A 20,701-nucleotide genomic window follows, 5' to 3' on the forward strand; every position below is an offset into this window, starting at 1 on the left:
TGAAAATTAAAGACAGTATGTTTGTAAACTCTCAGTATAGAGCCTGGCATAGGGTAAGTTCATCCTCCATCCACCCAGGTGCCGTGGAGTCGACTCCAGCTCATGGCAATGCCATCCATATGTGGCAGAGAAGAACTGTCCCATAGGGTTTTCAATAGCTAGAGCTTTCTTCTGAGGTGCCGCTGGCTGGACTCAAACCTCCAACCTTTCAGTTTGAATCAGAGCACATTAAACTTTTGCACCATACAGGGTCTCCACAGGGTAACAACCTAGCACATATGAGCTCTTGAAACCATTTCTAGGTGACTGCTTCCTGATTGAGCAGCTACTGACATCACTGAGTATGAAGATCCCCACAGCTCTGCAGCTGTCACCTTGCTGGTACACTCAGTTACTTCCAGAAAGTTTTATGAAAATTTACAAAGTATTTTGAGCTTTGCATAGGTTTCTAAAGAATTGCCTTTTATCCTGTGGTGCATCCTTCTGCAACAATGAGATCATCTAAATATAGCATTTCTTCATTCATCAGATGTCAACACTGTACTTTTTTTAAGTCAGCAACTGGTCTGGGCATATTTCTGCTTCTGAATCCTCAACTGCAGACTGTATTTATAAAACCAAAAATAATTGCATACTTGTGGGTCTAAAATAGCGAGCTATTTAGGGCATATTAATTCATCTGGAAAACTTGTGTAAATGCCCTTCTCAGGTTGAATGAAGTAGTAATTGCTTATAACTTTCCTTCTGGTTTCACTTGCTTTAAAGACACCTGATATGCCACAATTTGACTGACAAAAGGATTAATAAATGGAAGAATATTCAATCCCCCAAGCAGTTTTTACTTAGTAGAATCTAGAGAACCTTTTCCATAAGTACCAACTTCCATTAGTACGCCTGTGTTTTCCAGATGATTAATTTCCAGGCATCAAGTCTGGAGGGCAAAGAAACAAACCTTAGGTGCAAAGATCACTAGGAACTGATGATTTATTTGAAATAAAGAAAATGTCCCCTGAAACACTAATGAAATTTAACTGAAAATGGTTATTCTTTTTAAACTTGAAAAATCATAAGTTCTTTTTTTTTTTTGGCATGGGTGGGGCACATGCACAACCTGAGACTAATTTGCTCTTAGTTAAAAACCTCAAATATTTTTTTTAAATAATTTTTATTGTGCTTTAAGTGAAAGTTTACAAGTCAAGTCAGTCTGTCACATATAAGCTTATATACACCTTACTACATACTCCCACTTACTCTCCCCCTAATGAGTCAGCCCGCTCCCTCCTTCCAGTCTCTCCTTCCGTGACGGTTTTGCCAGTTTCTAACCCCCTCTACCCTCCCATCTCCCCTCCAGACAGGAGATGCCAACACAGTCTCAAATGTCCACTTTATACAAGTAGCTCACTCTTCATCAGCATCTCTCTCCAACCCATTGTCCAGTCCCTTCCACGTCTGATGAGTTGTCTTCGGGAATGGTTCCTGTCCTGGGCCAACAGAAGGTTTGGGGACCATGACTGCCGGGATTCCTCTAGTCTCAGTCAGACCATTAAGTCTGGTCTTTTTATGAGAATTTGGGGTCTGCATCCCACTGTTCTCCTGCTCCCTCAGGGGTTCTCTGTTGTGCTCCCTGTCAGGGCAGTCATCGGTTGTGGCCGGGCACCATCTAGTTCTTCTAGACTCAGGATGACGTACGTCTCTGGTTCATGTGGCCCTTTCTGTCTCTTGGGTTCATAGTTATCGTGGGACCTTGGTGTTCTTCATTCTTCTTTGATCCAGGTGAGTTGAGACCGATTGATGCACCTTAGATGGCTGCTTGTTAGCATTTAAGACCCCAGACGCCAGCCTTCAAAGTGGGATGCAGAATGTTTTCATAATAGAATTATTTTGCCAATTGACTTAGAAGTCCCCTTAAGCCATAGTCCCCAAACCCGCACCCTTGCTCCGCTGACCTTCGAAGCATTCATTTTATCCCAGAAACTTCTTTGCTTTTGGTCCAGTCCAGTTGAGCTGACCTTCCCTGTATTGAGTATTGTCCTTCCCTTCACCTGAAGTAGTTCTTATCTACTAACTAATCAGTAAATAACCCTCTCCCTCCCTCCCTCCCTCCCCCCTCATAACCACAAAAGTATGTGTTTTTCTCAGTTTATACTATTTCTCAAGATCTTATAATAGTGGTCTTATACAATATTTGTCCTTTTGCCTCTGACTAATTTCACTCAGCATAATGCCTTCCAGGTTCCTGCATGTTATGAAATGTTTCACAGATTCCTCACTGTTCTTTATCGATGTGTAGTATTCCTTTGTGTGAATATATCACAATTTATTTAACCATTCATCCGTTGATGGACACCTTGGTTGCTTCCAGCTTTTTGCTATTGTAAACAGAGCTGCAGTGAACATGGGTGTGCATGTGTCTGTTTGTGTGAAGGCTCTTATTTCTCTAGGGTATATTCCGAGGAGTGGGATTTCTGGGTTGTATGGTAGTTCTATTTCTAACTTTTTAAGAAAATGCCAGATAGATTTCCAAAGTGGTTGTACCATTTTACATTCCCACCAGCAGTGTATAAGAGTTCCAATCTCTCCGCAGCCTCTCCAACATTTATTATTTTGTGTTTTTTGGATTAATGCCAGCGTTGTTGGAGTGAGATGGAATCTCATCGTAATTTTAATTTGCATTTCTCTAATGGCTAATGATCGAGAGCTTTTTCTCATGTGTCTGTTAGCTGTCTGAATATCTTCTTTAGTGAAGTGTGTGTTCATATCCTTTGCCCACTTCTTGATTGGGTTGTTTGTCTTTTTGTGGTTGAGTTTTGACAGAATCATATAGATTTTAGAGATCAGGTGCTGGTCAGAGATGTCATAGCTGAAAATTCTTTCCCAGTCTGTAGGTGGTCTTTTTACTCTTTTGGTGAAGTCTTTAGATAAGCATAGGTGTTTGATTTTTAGGAGCTCCCAGTTATCGGGTTTCTCTTCGTCATTTTTGGTAATGTTTTGTATTCTGTTTATGCCTTGTATTAGGGCTCCTAGGGTTGTCCCTATTTTTTCTTCCATGATCTTTATCATTTTAGTCTTTATGTTTAGGTCTTTGATCCACTTGGAGTTAGTTTCTGAGCATGGTGTGAGGTAATGGTCCCGTTTCATTTTTTTGCAAATGGATATCCAGTTATGCCAGCACCATTTGTTAAAAAGACTATCTTTTCCCCAATTAACTGACACTGGGCCTTTGTCAAATATCAGCTGCTCATATGTGGATGGATTTATATTTGGGTTCTCAATTCTGTTCCATTGGTTTATGTGCCTGTTGTTGTACCAGTACCGGGCTGTTTTGACTACTGTGGCTGTATAATAGGTCCTGAAATCAGGTAGAGTGAGGCCTCCCACTTTCTTCTTCTTTTTCAGTAATGCTTTAGTTATCTGAGGCTTCTTTCCCTTCCATATGCAGTTGGTGATTTGTTTCTCCATCACATTAAAAATGTCATTGGAATTTGGATCGGAAGAGCATTGTATGTATAGATGGCTTTTGGTAGAATAGACATTTTTACTATGTTAAGTCTTCCTATCCATGAGCAAGGTGTGTTTTACCACTTATGTAGGTCCTTTTTAGTTTCTTGCACTAGCACTTTGTACTTTTCTTGTATAGGTCTTGTACATCTTTGGTAAGATTTATTCCTAAGTATTTTATCTTCTTGGGGGCTACTGTGAATGGTATTGATTTGGTGATTTCCTCTTCGATGTTCTTTTTGTGATGTAGAGGAATCCAAGTGATTTTTGTATGTTTATCTTATAACCTGAGACTCTGCCAAACTCTTCTATTAGTTTCAGTAGTTTTCTGGAGGATTCCTTAGGGTTTTCTGTGTATAAGATCATGTCATCCGCAAATAGAGATAATTTTACTTCTTCCTTGCCAATCTGGATGCCTTTTATTTCTTTGTCTAGCCTAATTGCTCTGGCTAGGACCTCTAGCACAATGTTGAATAAGAGCGGTGATAAAGGGCATCCTTGTCTGGTTCCCGTTCTCAAGGGAAATGCTTTCAGGCTCTCTCCATTTAGAGTGATGCTGGCTGTTGGCTTTGCATAGATGCCCTTTATTATGTTGAGGAATTTTCCTTCCATTCCTATTTTGCTGAGAGTTTTTATCATGAATGGGTGTTGGACTTTGTCAAATGCCTGTTCTGCATCAATTGATAAGATCATGTGGTTTTTGTCTTTTGTTTTATTTATATGGTGGATTACATTAATGGTTTTTCTAATATTAAACCAACCTTGCATAAAAAAAAAAAAATAAATCCCACTTGGTCGTGGTGGATTATGTCTTTGATATGTTGTTGAATTCTATTGGCTAGAATTTTGTTCAGGATTTTTGCCTCTGTGTTCATGAGGGGTGTAGGTCTGTAATTTTCTTTTTTTTGTGATGTCTTTACCTGGTTTTGGTATCAGGGAGATGGTGGCTTCATAGAATGAGTTAGGTAGTATTCCATCATTTTCTACGCTTTGAAATACCTTTAGTAGTAGTGGTGTTAACTCTTCTCTGAAAGTTTGGTAGAACTCTGCAGTGAAGCCATCTGGGCCAGGGCTTTTTTTTGTTGGGAGTTTTTGATTACCTTTTCTATATCTTTTTTTATTATGTGTCTATTTAGTTGTTCTACTTCTGTTTGTGTTAGTTTAGGTAGTGTTTTTCTAGGAATTCATCCATTTCTTCTAGGTTTGCAAATTTGTTAGAGTACAATTTTTCATAATAATCTGATATGATTCTTTTAATTTCAGTTGGGTCTATTGTGGTATGGCCCATCTCGTTTCTTATTCGGGTTGTTTCCTTTCCTGTATTTCTTTAGTCAGTCTGGCCAATAGTTTATCAATTTTCTTAATTTTTTCGAAGAACCAGCTTTGGCTTTGTTAATTCTTTCAGTTGTTTTTCTGTTCTCTAATTCATTTAGTTCAGCTCTAATTTTTATTATTTTTTTTCTTCTGGTGCCTGATGGATTCTTTTGTTGCTTGCTTTCTCTTTGTTCAAGTTGTAGGGACAGTTCTCTGATTTTGGCTCTTTCTTCTTTTTGTATGTGTGCATTTATCGATATAAATTGACCTCTGAGCACTGCTTTTGCTGTGTCCCAAAGGTTTTGATAGGAAGTGTTTTCATTCTCATTGCATTCTATGAATTTCTTTATTCTCTCCTTAATGTCTTCTATAACCCAGTCCTTTTTGAGCAGGATATTGTTCAGTTTCCAAGTATTTGATTTCTTTTCCCTGATTTTTCTGTTACTGATTTCCACTTTTATTGCCTTGTGGTCTGAGAAGATGCTTTGTAATATTTTGATGTTTTGGATTCTGCAAAGGTTTGTTTTATGACCTAATATGTGGTCTATTCTAGAGAATGTTCCATGTGTGCTAGAAAAAAAAGTATACTTTGCAGCTGTTGGGAGGAGTATTCTGTATAAGTCTATGAGGTCAAGTTGGTTGATTGTAGCAATTAAGTCTTCCGTGTCTCTATTGAGATTCTTATTGGAAGTCCTGTCTTCCGAAAGTGGTGTGTCAACGTGTCCTACTATAATTGTGGAGGTGTCTATCTCATTTTTCAGTTCTGTTAAAATTTGATTTATGTATCTTGCAGCCCTGTCATTGGGTGCATAAATATTTAATATGGTTATATCTTCCTGGTCAATTGTCCCTTTAATCATTATGTAGTGTCCTTCTTGATCCTTTGTGGTGGATTTAAGTTTAAAGTCTGTTTTGTCAGAAATGAATATTGCTATTCCTGCTCTTTTTTGCTTGTTGTTTGCTTAATATATTTTTTTCCATCCTTTTTAGTTTTAGTTTGTTTGTGTCTCTATGTCTAAGGTGTGTCTCTTGTAGGCAGCATATAGATGGATCATGTTTATCCAGTCTCAGACTCTCTGTCTCTTTATTGGTGCATTTAGTACATTTACATTCAGCGTAGTTATAGATAAGTATGTGTTTAGTGCTGTCATTTTGATGCCTTTTTGTGTGCTGTTGAGAATTTCATTTTCCCACTTACTTTTTTGTGCTGAGACATTTTTCTTTATAAATTGTGTGTTCCTCATTTTTATAGGAGTTGAATTTATGGTTGCTGAGTCGTTACGTTTTTCTTGGTTTTTGTTTTGAGTTATGGAATTGTTATACCTCTTTGTGGTTACCTTAATATTTACCCCTATTTTTCTAAGTAAAAACCTAACTTGTATTGTTCTATATAGCCTTGTTTTCCTCTCCATATGGCAGTTCTATGCCTCCTGTATTTAGTCCCTCTTTTTGATTATTGTGATCTTTTACATATTGACTTCAATGATTCCCTGTTTTGAGCTTTTTTTTTATTTTTAAAATTAATCTTAATTTGTTTTTGTGATTTACCTATTTGAGTTGATATCAGGATGTTCTGTTCTGTGACCTTGTGTTGTGCTGGTATCTGATGTGATTGATTTTCTGACCAAAAAATTTCCTTTAGTATTTCTTGTAGCTTTGGTTTTTACAAATTCTCTAAGCTTGTGTTTATCTTTTAAATGTTTTAATTTCACCTTCATATTTCAGAGAGAGTTTTGCTGGATATATGATCCTTGGCTGGCAGTTTTTCTCCTTCAGTGCTCTGTATATGTCATCCCATTGCCTTCTTGACTGCATGGTTTCTGCTGAGTAGTCAGAACTTATTCTTATTGATTCTCCCTTGTAGGAGACCTTTCTTTTATCCCTGGCTGCTTTTAAAATTTTCTCTTTATCTTTGGTTTTGGCAAGTTTGATGATAATATGTCTTGGTGATTTTCTTTTTGGATCAATCTTATATGGGGTTCGATGAGCATCTTGGATAGATATCCTTTCATCTTTCATGATGTCAGGGAAGTTTTCTGCCAACAGATCTTCAACTATTCTCTGTGTATTTTCTGTTATCCCTCCCTGTTCTGGAACTCAAATCACACGCAAGTTATCCTTCTTGATAGAGTCCCACATGATTCTTAGGGTTTCCTCATGTTTTAAAATCCTTTTATCTGATTTTTTTCAGCTATATTTGTGTCAATTCCTTTATCCTCCAGGTCTCCCACTCTGCATTCCAATTGCTTGATTCTGCTCCTCTGACTTCCTGTTGAGTTGTCTAATTCTGTAATTTTACTGTTAATCTTTTGGATTCCTGAATGCTGTCTCTCTATGGATTCTGCAGCTTATTAATTTTTCCACTATGTTCTTGAATAATCTTTTTGATTTCTTCAACTGCTTTATCAGTTTGTTCCTTGGCTTTTTCTGTAGATTGTCTTATTTATGAGGTTATCCCTGATGTCTTGAAGCATTCTGTAAATTAGTTTTTTATATTCTGCATCTGGCAATTCCAGGATTGTGTCTTCATTTGGGAAAGATTTTGATTCTTTAATTTGGGGAGTTGTAAAAGCAATCATGGTCTGCTTCTTTATATGGTTTGATATCCACTGCTCTCTCTGAGCCATCTATAAGATATTGTAATGATTTATCTTATATTTGCTCACTGAGTCTTATCTTGTTTTGTTTTCTTTCTATTTACGTAGATGGACTACTGGATTGCGCTGTCTTGATTGTTGTAGCCCTTGAATCACTTGTGTCCTATTACCAGCTGTTTTGGGCTATTACCAGATATATAAGCCTAAGAGTCCATTCACTATTCTTGAGTAGAATCTGATTTTGGGTCACCAAGTGTGTGGTGCAGACTGTCACCTATCCATCTAGAGGAGTAGTGGTGATAGTTTTGTGCACCAAGTTCTAGTAGCAGCAGGGAGTCACACTCCGGGGGGGGGGAGCAGGATACGTGGTTCCCCCAAGTGCCAGTGAGGTAGGTGTGTATTCTTAAAGCACTTTGGTGGGTGGGCTCTGCAGCTGTACCTTAGGCACCCAATACATGTACCTCTACAGATTGGTAGGTTTCACCATCCTCAGACCCCTAAGGTGGGAGGCTAGGTGGTCTGGGGGGAGCTTCAGCCCTCAGTTCCCCATTGTGGGTCAGTGAGGGCTCTGTTTAATATGCAGAGATATCAAACCTGGGAAACTTGTCTTTCCAGTAATCTGCTAAAACAATTACAGTCAGATCCCTATCAGAATTGCCTTTGCATTATAATAGCCACCTTGTTCCCTGTAGGGATGAAAGCCCAAGACTGTGGATCTCATATGCTTGGCTGGAGCTGGTTCTGTATTTTTAGTCCAATTTCGGGAAGTCAGGGAAGGATTTTTGGTCCCTGGGCTTTTTGTAGCTGCTTCTCTGAGGCCAGGAGAATGGGTTAGGAAAAGACCAAAAAAAGAAAAAAAAAAACAAAAAACTGCAGAGCACTTCACTCTGTGGCTCAGGAAATTCCAACATTAATGAAGCCACCTGGGAAGGGGAGGGAAGGGATCAGATAGATAGGAGAGAGTAGCACCCAGGAATATAGACAAAGTTACTTATCTTGCTTGGTGATGACAGTTTTATCTGAGATTCCCGAGGGGTGTGTATCCTGTGTGCCTTGGCTGGGTCGAGATTGCCTCAGAGGGTCAGGCCCCTGTCCTGTGCTTGTGCTGTCTCAGAAGCCATGGTCAGTTCCTCCGCTCCCAGTCCAAAGCCCAGCGCCAAGGTTTCCCGGCTGGGATGCCACGCTCCAGGCTCCGAAGCCAGTAGCTGCCTCCCAGTGACTTCTCCTCCTGTCAGCCACGTTGCTGTGCTGCCTGAGTGCACTGGCTGGGCTTCCCCTGAAGTCACTTCTGGGGGCTAGGGCTGCATCCCGTGTTTGCGCCGTCTCAGGATGCCGTGCTCAGCTCCCCTGCACCCAATCCAAAGCCTGGCACCAAGGTTTTCTGACTGGGATGCTGGTTCCAGGCTCCAAAAACAGTCGTTGCTTCCCATGGTTGCTCTTTCTCAGTCTCTGTCATTCAGGTCAACTCTTTAGATCTGTGTTTGATAGTCAGGGTTTGTAGATTGTCATGTATGTGATCAATTCACTTGTTTTTCTGAGTCTTTTTTTTGCAAGAGGGATCCGAGGTAGCGTCTACCTAGGCAGCCATCTTGGCCCTGCCCTCCTCAAATATTTTAAGATGTAAATAATTTTGCCTCCTTTTCCAAATTATTGATGTTTCCTTGTGCCTAAAGGAGTTCTTTAGCCATCAATACAGGTCCGAGTCTAATGTAATCCAAAACGATGTGCCACTTTCTGATTCTTCCCTTACACAAAAGTTCCAATCTGGCCAAATTGACATGTTCACAGTTTCATAGTCTCGGAAACCCTCATGGCATAGTGGTTAAGAGCTCTTACCAAAAGGCTGCTAACCAAATGGTCGGCAGTTCGAATCCACCAGGAGCTCCTTGGAAACTCTATGGGGCAGCTCTACCCTGTCCTATGGGGTCGCTATGAGTCGGAATAGACTCAACAGCAATGGGTTTGGTTTTTTTTTTTTTTTTAGTTTTCATATTCTCAGCCCAGATCATTTTCTGTTTTGCAGCTTTCTACACTCTGATCTCTTTCATTTATAATTTCCTTCCTACATGTATTCCTTCCTCACATGTAGGAATCCTTCCTTCTTGGATCACCTTACTTCCTTCCCTCTGTATCCTGAAGCTTTATTTTGTTAACCTCATGGTATAGATAGCTTCCACTACCTATCTATCAGTTTGTCATAGTAGTGGCTTTCATGTTGCTATGATGGTGGAAGCTATGCAATGGTATTTCAAATACCAGCCAGGTTACCCATGGTGGACAGGTTTCATTGGAACTTCCAGACTAAGAGTAGGAAGAAATGGCTGGCTATCTATTCCCAAAAATTAGCCAGTGGAAATACTATGGAGAGCAACACAACATTGATATAGTGCCGGAAGATGAGCCCCCTAGGTTGGAAGGTATTACGTAATGGTTGAAACAATCCTGAAGATGGCTCAGGACCTGGCAACATTTTGTTCAGTTATACATAGGTCTCCATGAATCAGAGTCAACTCAATGGTAACTAACAACAACAAAGTTAGATTGCACAGACTTAGACTTTTAAAACAAGTCTAGAGGGCAAATAAACAAGCCTATCTTCTATACAACTGATTTTGATATTATCATATACTCACTCATTTGGTTACACATCTTCTGAAATGTTATATTTTTGTGATTAGATTCAAGTTCCATTTTGGAAGGGAACATGTTTTATGGATCTTGTATTTTCCATACCATATAGCAGAGTGTTTTCCCTCAAAATAAGTGATTCATGAATATTTAGTTGACTGACACTTCTAGTGTTTTCTGTAAGAATTATAAAACAGTTTCATATGCTTTGTCATATTCTACACCAATTTCTCAAAATAATACTAGTGCTATATATAATGGGCTTTAAAGGGGCCCTGACGATAACCAAATGGAGCCTTGGTGGCACAGTGGCTAAGCATTCAGTTGCTAACCAAAAAGGTCGGCAGTTCGAATTCACCAGTTGCTCCTTGGAAACCCTATGGGGGCGGTTCTACTCTTTCCTGTAGGGTCCCCATGAGTTGAAATTGACTTGACCGTAATGGGTTTCAGGGTAAAGAGCATTAATATTCATGCAAAATAATCAAATAGAAAGACAGTTCAATAATATATACTAAAAATGATGGAAGGAGCCAGGTGTTTTAAAGAAAAGCATTAACTATATCCTTGTCTCTCAGGAGATGCATATCTTAGATGTCCCTATTAGTTTTAATCAAAAGACACATTGCATTGGGTAAATCTGCTGCAAAGGGCCTCTTTAAATTGCTGAAGAGCAAAGATGTCACCTTGAAGACTAAGGTGCGCCTGACCCAAGTCATGGTATTTTCAATGCATCTTATGCATGTGAAAGCTGATCAATGAATAAGGAAGACCAAAGAAGAATTGACACCTTTGATGTGGTGTTGGCTAAGAATATTGAATATACCATGGACTGCCAAAAGAACGAAAAAATCTGTCTTAGAAGAAGTACAACCAGAATGCTCCTTAGAAGAAAGGATGGCGAGACTGCGTCTTGGGCGAGACTGCGTCTTACATACTTTGGACATGTTGTCAGGAGGGATCAGTCCCTGGAGAAGGACATTATGCTTGGCAAAGTACAGGGTCAGGGGAAAAGAGGAAGACCCTCAACGAGGTGGATTGCAACGAGGTGTTGCAGTGGCTGCAACAATGAGCTCAAGCATAACAACGATTGTAAGGATGGTGCAAGACCCAGCACTGTTTCGTTCTGTTGTGCCTAGGGTCACTATGAATCGGAACCGATTTGATGACACCTAACAATAACAACAACAACTAATTATAATAAGATAGCAGTAAGGTAGCCATGAGATTTTAATAATTTTAATAATGCTAGAAGGTGAGTTTAAAATATCACCACCGGATACTAGCTTATGTAATTCTGACATAGCAAGTCTTTAAAGGTAGATCCTTTCAGGGGGGGAGCATGTCACAGAAAAAAAAGAATAAGAAAATAAAGAATGAAAGAGTGGAAGGAAGAAAAAAGACCAAAGGAAGGAAGGAAGAAAGAAACTAAAATTCTTGTTGATGGCACAAACTTAAAAAATAGTTTCAATGATGTAAAAATTAGTTTTCTTGTGAAAGGGACCCAATGAAGAAGAGAAGAGCCTCAGATACAAATCACTTTGGACTGTGCAAACTAGTCCCAGGTAAAAAAATCCCAGGTACAGACCACAAATCATTTGGTGGACAACTCAGAACTGTTTAAAATATTCCTTTTAGGTCTTACGAGACTACTGAACTCTTAGGCTAGTAGAGAAATAATTATCATTATATTAACTATAACCACAGAAAAGTATACAACAGTGAATAAAGGTATACATTCAAATGAAGCAACACTTTGAAATCAATGGTGTTAGCATACATGTGACCTTTTGAGTATCATAGTAAAAGTTCTTACTATTAGGTACCCATCTCCAGATGGGTACCTAATAATAAGATGTCCTTCCATGGTGAAGGACACAAGCATGACATCGATATACCATACCCTTGGGACTGTGGGGTCATGGGTAGGTGGCAGAGGCAGACATAAGCACTTTGATTTAATTTCATTCATGCTTGCCCCTCTTCTTTCTAAATAATAAACATTCTGACAAACTGGTAGATACTGCCCCCCCCATATCCATTCTTTCTTTCTTTTTTTTTTTTTTTTATTAACTACACAACCTCAATTGTCATCTCTTTCCACAGGCGCAGTTGATTTGATTCCTGGTATTCCATTTGTCAAGGTCCACATGTATAGTCGCCATTCATGTTGTTGAAAAATGGTATTTCCAATGAATAGCTTGTTGGTCTTGCAAAATTCTATTATGTGAAGAGGACTTAAGCACTTACTGATAAAGATCAAAGACTAGAGCCTTCAGTGTGGGTTACACCTTAATATAAAGAAAACAGAAATCCTCACAACTGGACCAATAAACAACATCATGATGGAGAAAATACTGAAGTTGTCAAGGATTTGATTTTATTTGGATCCACAATCAACGCCCATGGAAGCAGCAGTCAAGAAATCAAATGATGTATTACATTGGGCAAATCTGCTGGAAAAGACTTCTTTAAAGGGTCGAAAACCAAAGATGTCACTTTGAGGATTAAGGTGGACCTAACCCAAGCCATGATATTTTCAACAGAACCATATGCATGCAAAAGCTGAACAATGGATAAGGAAGATGGAAGAAGAATTGATGCTTTGAATTATGGTTTTGGTGAAGAATATTGAATATATCATGGACTGCCAGAAGAATGAACGAATTTTCCTTGGAAGAAGTACAGCCAGAATGCTCCTTAGAAGTGAGGATGTTGAGACTTTGTTTCACATATTTTGGATATATCAGCAGGAAGAATGAGTCCCTGGAGAAGGACATCATGCTTGGTAATAAGTGGTAGTTGAAAAAGAGCAAGACCCTTGACAAGATGGATTGACACAGTGGCTGCAACAATGGGCCCAAACATAACAATGATTGTGAGGATGGTGCAAGACCAGGTAGGGTTTTGTTCTGTTTTACATAGGGTTGCTATAAGTCAGAATTGACTTGATGGCACCTGTCAACAACAACAACAAACACAACCCCCAATATTGACCTGGGTCAGGGTATGCCCAGCAAAAAACACTCTTTCTCAGCCTCATCGGCAGTTGGATTTGGACATGTGCCTTGGTTCTTGGCAATGAGACACCAAAGAAAGTTTTTTACATTTCCGATACAGCACCAGGTCTTTCTCCGTATTGCTCCCTTTTTCTTTTCTAGAATATATATGTTAGGCTGGGATGGAGCATGAGACCAAGAGGCAAGAAGTTTAGGAATGAAAACTCAGACAAGGATGGTGGAGCAGAAAGAAAGAAGACTGTCTTCTTCAGCCTGAACTGCCTTCCTCTAGGCTTCATGTTATGCAAAAAAACCCACAAACTTTTCTTTAGTGAAGTCTATAATTGGGTTTTTCTTATAGGGTATATACCAGGGATACTCTTTTTCCTTCTCCTGTCATTATCACACTCATTTTCAAATATAGATATTATTTATTGAATACTAGGCATCGGATTTACCGTCTTCCAGACAGTACTGGTATGTAGTAATTGTTTAGATGATGAAACAGAGGCTTTAAGAAATTCAGCAATTTTTATTAGTTTTAAATAATATTTAAAATACATTACATATACTCAATATTGCTATTGAGCAATATTCAGCAATTTTTATTTTTACAAGGCAACATAACAAGTAAATGGACTAGAATTTGAATCCAGATACACTTGATATCCAAGCCCACGTGTCAAAAGGCAATGTGCTTAACAAAAATCTTGACAGAATTTTGGATAATGTGCTTCTACAGTTTCTACTGAAAGATTATTTGGGTGGTAAGTTTCTTACTTGACTGGTAAGTTTGTGAATTTTACAGACTGAAAAAATACTCCTGTTGACTTTAGTAATACCTACCAATTTTGGTTTTCACATCATTTATTCTGGCATTGATGTATGTAGTGGAGCTGTGTGAAGCTATCATTCTTTCATTCAACAGCTATTTAAATTCTTGGGTTTCTCCATATTGGGGCCTTGGATGCTCTGGAGATATTGTGATAAACAAGGTAAACATGACTCCTGCTCTCATGAATTTATTTTCTAACTGAAGAAATAGATAGTTAACAAGTAATGACAATAAAGTGTGATAAATGCTATGACAGGGAAGTAGAGAGCTCACAGAAGCAGCTCTTAACTGTGGAAGACCCTGACAGGTCAACCCACAGAAAGCCCTCAACTGTTCAGGGAGTGAAAACTCATTTATCCTGAGCTACCACTACACCACACAGTTTAGGGGAGATTGCCCCAGAGTGATCAACAAAATAATGGCTAGAACCCAAAACCCAGATACTAGGGTGGGAGGATAGACAGCTTGCTGCGTAGTGTGTTTACTGCTTAACTAAATGGTATAAGTTTTTATTTAGAGGCACTAACCATGGTAGTTAAGACCAGAGGCCCTGAGGCCAGACTGCCTGAATTCAAATCCTAGATCCACCAATTACTAATGTTGTGAATTTGGAAAAGTTAATTAACTTCTTTTTTCCTCAATTTCCTCATGTGTAGTATATGGCTACCAAATTTACTAGGCCCAGAGCAAAATGAAAATATGGGGTCCCTTGTTAGAAAATTGTTATGAATCTCAAGATGATGACGGTAAAACATTAAACCAAGTGCAGGACCCTGTGTGATGGCATACACATATGAAGTCAGCTCTGACCAGAATGAATAAAATAGCATCTACTTGTCATCTAGTGCTGTGTAAGCATTAAGGGGTTCAGTGGTAGAATTCTCAACTTCCATGTGGGGGACATGGGTTCAATTCTTGGCCAATGCACCTCATGTGTGGCTACTGCCTGTTTGTCAGTAGAGGCTTACATGTTGCTATGATGCTGAACAGGTTTCAGTGGAGCTTCCAGACCAAGACTAGGAAGAAAGGCCTGGCCATCTACTTCCAAAAATCAGCCAATGAAAGCCTCATGATTCATTGTGCATGCGGTTTACCCTGGTCAGGGGTGACTCAACAGCAGCTAACAACAACATTATTATTCAGAGAATGGAAGTGCCTGGGGGTATAAGAGAGCAGCCCCATCTTTCTATGCTCCTTTGACATGGTGACATCTCATGCCTTAGTGAATTCAGGAAGCAGGGCACAGGTGTTGTATACCTCCCCACATCTTGATTTCATGTGCATGTTCAACTAGTCATGCTTAATTGCTGCTTCAAGGACTAACTAAACTGAATCCAGGTGATCATTCTTGCCAATCTTCAGTCATAACCAGATGTTGGGTTCTGGCTCTGATCACTGATCCACTGGGAAGACTGCCAGAAGTGAGTCACATTAATTAATTTCATCATTAATCTGCAGCTAACTCTTTTGCTTTTAAATTTCGCTTTTTATTACTGAAGACTTTGTTTGACTTTTTAAAATATAGAACATTGGGAACATTATTAATATTATCTCTAATATTAATAATTAATGGAATATATTTTGGTTTTGGCCTTTTTAAAATAAATTTTACTTAAGCAGAGTGGGCCTTCTCAATTCCCATTTTTACTTACAAATTTTGGAAAGTTTTAAGATCATTCCATAATAAATCCTAATTGATTATTCTTTTTTGTACTACTATTATTCACAATTTGGATCTCCATGCTCTGCAATCTTTTAGGTCTGTTATCTTCTTCCTCATTCTTCTTAAGAATCCTCTAATTTTTAAGATCATTCCATAATAAATCCTAATTGATTATTCTTTTTTGTACTACTATTATTTACAATTTGGATCTCCATGCTCTGCAATTTTTTAGGTCTGTTATCTTCTTCCTCATTCTTCTTAAGAATCCTCTAATTTTTCTATTTGAAATCCCTGTGTGTTACTCCAGGCTATCTTTTTTTTTTCCCTAAACCTATTTTATGTAGGTTTTTTTTTTTTTTTTTTGACTATTTACTGTTTCCTATTGTGGTCATTTGTTTTATCATAGAATCCACCCTGATTTGTTCTTGTTTTTATAAGGGCAATGTCCTTTTTTCGGTCCCTGAGGTTAGATGACAGTTGTGGTTTTTTTTTTTTCCCCCCCATGTAGGTGATCTGTAGGGTAATGCTATTCAGCTATATGCACCCCTCCCTAATGGATTCAGCTTTGCTCTTCCCCGAAGTATGCTGGGGATGAATTCAGAATAGACGGGGGCTAAGGTACAAGGCTGGGAGTGGCATGACTGGGCCAGTGGCCAAGGCCAAGAAATACCTTAGCAACCAGAAGGAAAACATCTGGGCCTGGATATGAAGTCCCTGGGAACACTGACTACCCAAGGACATGGACGAAAAACAATAAGCCTTGGTCCCAACTGGAATGGTATACAAGCTTGGGTCCCTTGCCATGTGGTTGCAGAAAATATTCCAGCCGGCTGCCACTGGAGAGCAGCTGCTTGCCCATGTCAGTAATTTTCCCTGAACGTATGAATCTGGAAAGGGCTATGTGTCAGTTCTTTGGATTATCTGCCAGGACACACAGTGAGGGTCTTCCCTTGCTGGGGCTGTCTCCAGACATGATCTCTTTCAGAGATCATTTCCTTTCATTTTCTTATGGTGGTAGATGTAGTAAGCAGCTTCTATGATGTCTCCCAGTTAGCCATCTCTTAGTATTTGTACCTTTGTATTGTCCCCCTTAATGTGGGCTGGACCTGGTGACTTGCTTCTCATGAATAGAAAAGACAAAAGTGATGGAACGTCACTTCTGTGATTAGGTTATAAAAGACTGACTTTCTGCTCATACTCTCTGTTGCCCTCTCACCTGCTTGCTCATGTTGTGAGCTGCCCTGTGGAGAGACCCACATGGCAAGAAACTGAAAGAGGTCTCTAGCCAACAGCCCATGAGGAACTGAGACTGTCGGTCCTACAATCTGTGAGGAACTGAATCCTGCCAATAACCACTTGAGTAAGCTCAGAAATGACTCCAAATATAATCCTGTCTTCATGTAACTACATTCCTGCCTGACATCTAGACTGCGGGGAGATCTAGAGCCAGGGGACTCAGCTAAGCTATGCCCAGACTCCTGACCCACATAAACTGTGTTTTATTCTTAGTGTTTGTTGCTAAGGGTTATTTTTTCAGCTTATTTAATAATAGAAGTTAGGTTGAAAACCTTGTGGACAACAACAGAACATTGCCAATATAGTGCTGGAAGATTAGCCCTCAGTTTGGAAAATATTCAAAATACAACTGGGGAAGAGCTGCCTTCTCAAAGTAGAGTCAACCTTAAATGTAGATGGAGTAATTCCTTCTGGATCTTCATCTGTTGAGGTGGCACAGCTCAAAATAAGAAGCAACAGCTGTAAACATTTATTAATAATCAGACCATGAAGTGTATGAAGTATAAATCAGGGACTATTGCAAGTTGTCAAAATGAAATGCTTGAAGATTGATATCCTAGGCATTATTGTTTTTGTTGCATGCCATTGAGTCAATTACAACTCAAAGCAACCCTATAGGACAGAGTAGAACTGCCCTAAGAGGTTTTTTAGGCTGTAATCTTTATGGGAGCAAATTGCCAGGTATTTTCCCCTGTAGAACCACTGGTGGGTTTTCAGTCAAGCACTTAACCATTGCACCACCAGGGCTCCTTACTGTAGGCATTAGTTAACTGAAGTAGACTGGAATTGGTCACTTTGAATCTGGCAATTATGTGGTCTGTTATGCTGGGAACAACAAATTGAAGAGCAACAGCATTGCATTCATCATCAAAAAGAACATTTCAAGATCTATCCTGAAGTACAATCTATCAGTGATAAGTTAATATTTATATGCTTACAAAGAAGAACCATTAAAACGACTATTACTCAAATTTACACAAGAAACCTGAATGCCAAAGTGGAAGAAATTAAAGATTTTTACAAACTGTTGACATCTGAAGTTGATCAAATGTGCAGTCAACATGCATTAATAATTATCGATGATTGACATGAGAAAGCTGGAAACAAAAAAGAATCAGTAGTTGGAAAATATGGCTTGCTGATAGGAATGATGCTGGAAATCGCATGATAGAATTCTGCAAGACCAGGGACTTATTCATAAGAATATTTTTTTTCAACAACACAAATGATGATAATACATATGAACCTCAACAAATAATTTATACAGGAATCAAACTGACTGCTTCTGTGGAAAGAGATGATGGAGAACCTCTATATTATCAGTCGAAACAAAGCTAGGGGCTGACTGAGGAACAAACCATCAATTGCTCACATACAAGTACAAGTAGAAGCTGAAGAAAATCAAAGCAAGTCCAAGAGAGCCAAAGTATGAACTTGAATACATCCCACCTGAATTTAAAGACCATGTCAAGAACAGATTTGATGCATTGAACACTGACGACTGAAGACCAGAACAGTTGTGGAATGATATCAAGAGTATCATGTGTCAAGAAAGTAAAAGGTTGTTAAAAAGAAAGGAAAAAAAGACCAAAATGGATGCCAGAAGAGACTCTGAAACTTGCTTTTGAGCGCAGAGTAGCTAAAGCGAACAAAAGAAATGAAGTAAATGAGCTGAACAGAAGATTCCGAAGAGCAGCTTGAGAAGACAAGGTAAAGTATTAGAATGAAAGGTGCAAAGATCTAGAGTTAGAAAACCAAAAAAGAAGGACACGCTTGACATTTCTCAAGCTTAAAGAACTGAAGAGAATAGTCAATCCTCAAGATGCAATATTGAAGGATTCTATGGGCCCAAAATTAAATGACCCAGGACACATCAAAAGAAGACAGAAAAAAATGCATATAAAGTCACTGTACCAAAAAGAATTGGTCGATGTTCAACCATTTCAGGAGGTAGCCTATGATCAAGAACCTCTGGTACTGAAGGAAGAAGTACAAACTGTACTGAAGGCATTGGCAAAAAACAAGGCTCTAGGAATCGATGGAATACCAATGAGGTGTTTAACAAAAAGATACAATGCTGGAAGTGCTTACTAGCCTGTGTCAAGAAATATGGAAGACAGCTATATGGGCAACTGACTGGAAGAGATTCATATTTCTGCCCATTCCAAAAAAACGCATTCAAACAGAATGTAGAAATTATAGAACAATTAGTTAATATCACATGCCAGCAAAAATTGCTAAAGATAATGCAAAAATAGCTGCAGCTGCACGACAGGGAACTGTCAGAAATTCAAGCCAGATTCAGAAGAGGATGTGGAACAAAGGATATCATTGTTGATGTCAGATTGATCTTGGCCAAGAGCAGAAAATACCAGAAAAACGTTTACCTGTGTTTTATCGATTGTAAAAATGATGTGGCGGAGGAGTTGTCTGGCCTCCTCTAACTTCACAAAACCAAAAAACCAAACCCACTACCATCGAGTCGATTCGACTCATAATGACCCTATAGGACAGAGTAGAACTGCCCCATAGAGTTTCCAAGGAGTGCCTGGCAGATTTGAACTGCTGACCTCTTGGTTAGCAGCCGTAGCACTTAACCAGTATGCCACCAGGGTTTCCCTAAATTCACAAGGGGAAGGGAAATCAAGATCAACATCCCAAGGCTGATTCCTATGAGGCAGATGTCAGACATGTTCCCTCTCTCCACCACCTTTACCACTTCTGACACCAACCATCCCTCCCACAGCACTCTCTACTTCTCTGCTGGGATCAATAATTCATTTCAATGGCCACACAGAAGTCACAGACCATACTCACAGTTTTGGGGTTTATTAGGGAAGTAACAGTTAAAATTTGGGTTCAGGAATGCTTAGGACACCGTTCTTCCATCAAGACAGCCTCTTCTCAGCTGTGCCCATAGGCATGCCTCTCTTAGGCCCCTTGGCCTCTGCCCTGCTCAGACAAGTGTTACGAACCTCTTTTACCACTGCTGATGGGTACCCAGAGGCAACCCAGTCCACCAGTAAGCTTCCACATGAAGGTGCTCAGTTCTAGCTCCTTGGGTCACAAAGCTAGCTCCACCAAGTGCCTGGAGGCACCCTACTACACCAGCAAGCCTCTCGCACAAAGGCACTCAGCTTTCTCACTCCCTGGGCTGGGAAGCCCACCGCACAGTCTCATGTTGGTCTCTCCCATCAGCGCTTTCTGCCACCACGTCTTGCTGTCTTCAGTGTTATCTCTCTCTCTCTGTCTCCTGATTCTAGGTGCTTCTCAGTGCAGGGATCTCAGGTCCAAAGGACACACTTTACTTTTGGCCCTTCTTCCCTGCTGGCAGTAAGATCTCTTTCCAGCCCTGTGATGGTTCATTTTAAGCCTAGCAGGATGACAAAACTGACCAATCCCCTTGGTGGGTCACAATTACCTTATTTGCACAGTCCCACCCAATTGTTTGGGTGGGAGTTACAAGATCATAGTGAGATGAGAAAGGCAGCACAAAAGCAACCCATTGCACCACATCAACTATGCGAAAGCATTGGACTGTGTGGATCATAACAAATTATGGATAACATTGTGAAGAATGGGAATTCCAGAACACTTAACTGTGCTCATGTGGAACCTTTACATGAATCAAGAGGCAGTTGTTTAAACAGAACAAGAAGATACTATGTGGTTTAAAATTGAAAAGGGGTGTGGCACAGCTGTATTCTTTCACCTTAGTTATTCAATCTGTATGCTGACAATATAATCCAAGAAGTGGGGCTATATGAAGAACATGGCATCAGTATTGGGGGAGTACTTATTAATCTGAGATTCACAGATGACAGAATCTTCTTTGCTGAAAGTGAAGGCAACTTGAAGTACTTACTAACGAAGG

Source organism: Loxodonta africana, chromosome 23 (genome assembly GCF_030014295.1).
Source record: "Loxodonta africana isolate mLoxAfr1 chromosome 23, mLoxAfr1.hap2, whole genome shotgun sequence".
Classification (NCBI taxonomy): Eukaryota; Metazoa; Chordata; class Mammalia; order Proboscidea; family Elephantidae; genus Loxodonta; species Loxodonta africana.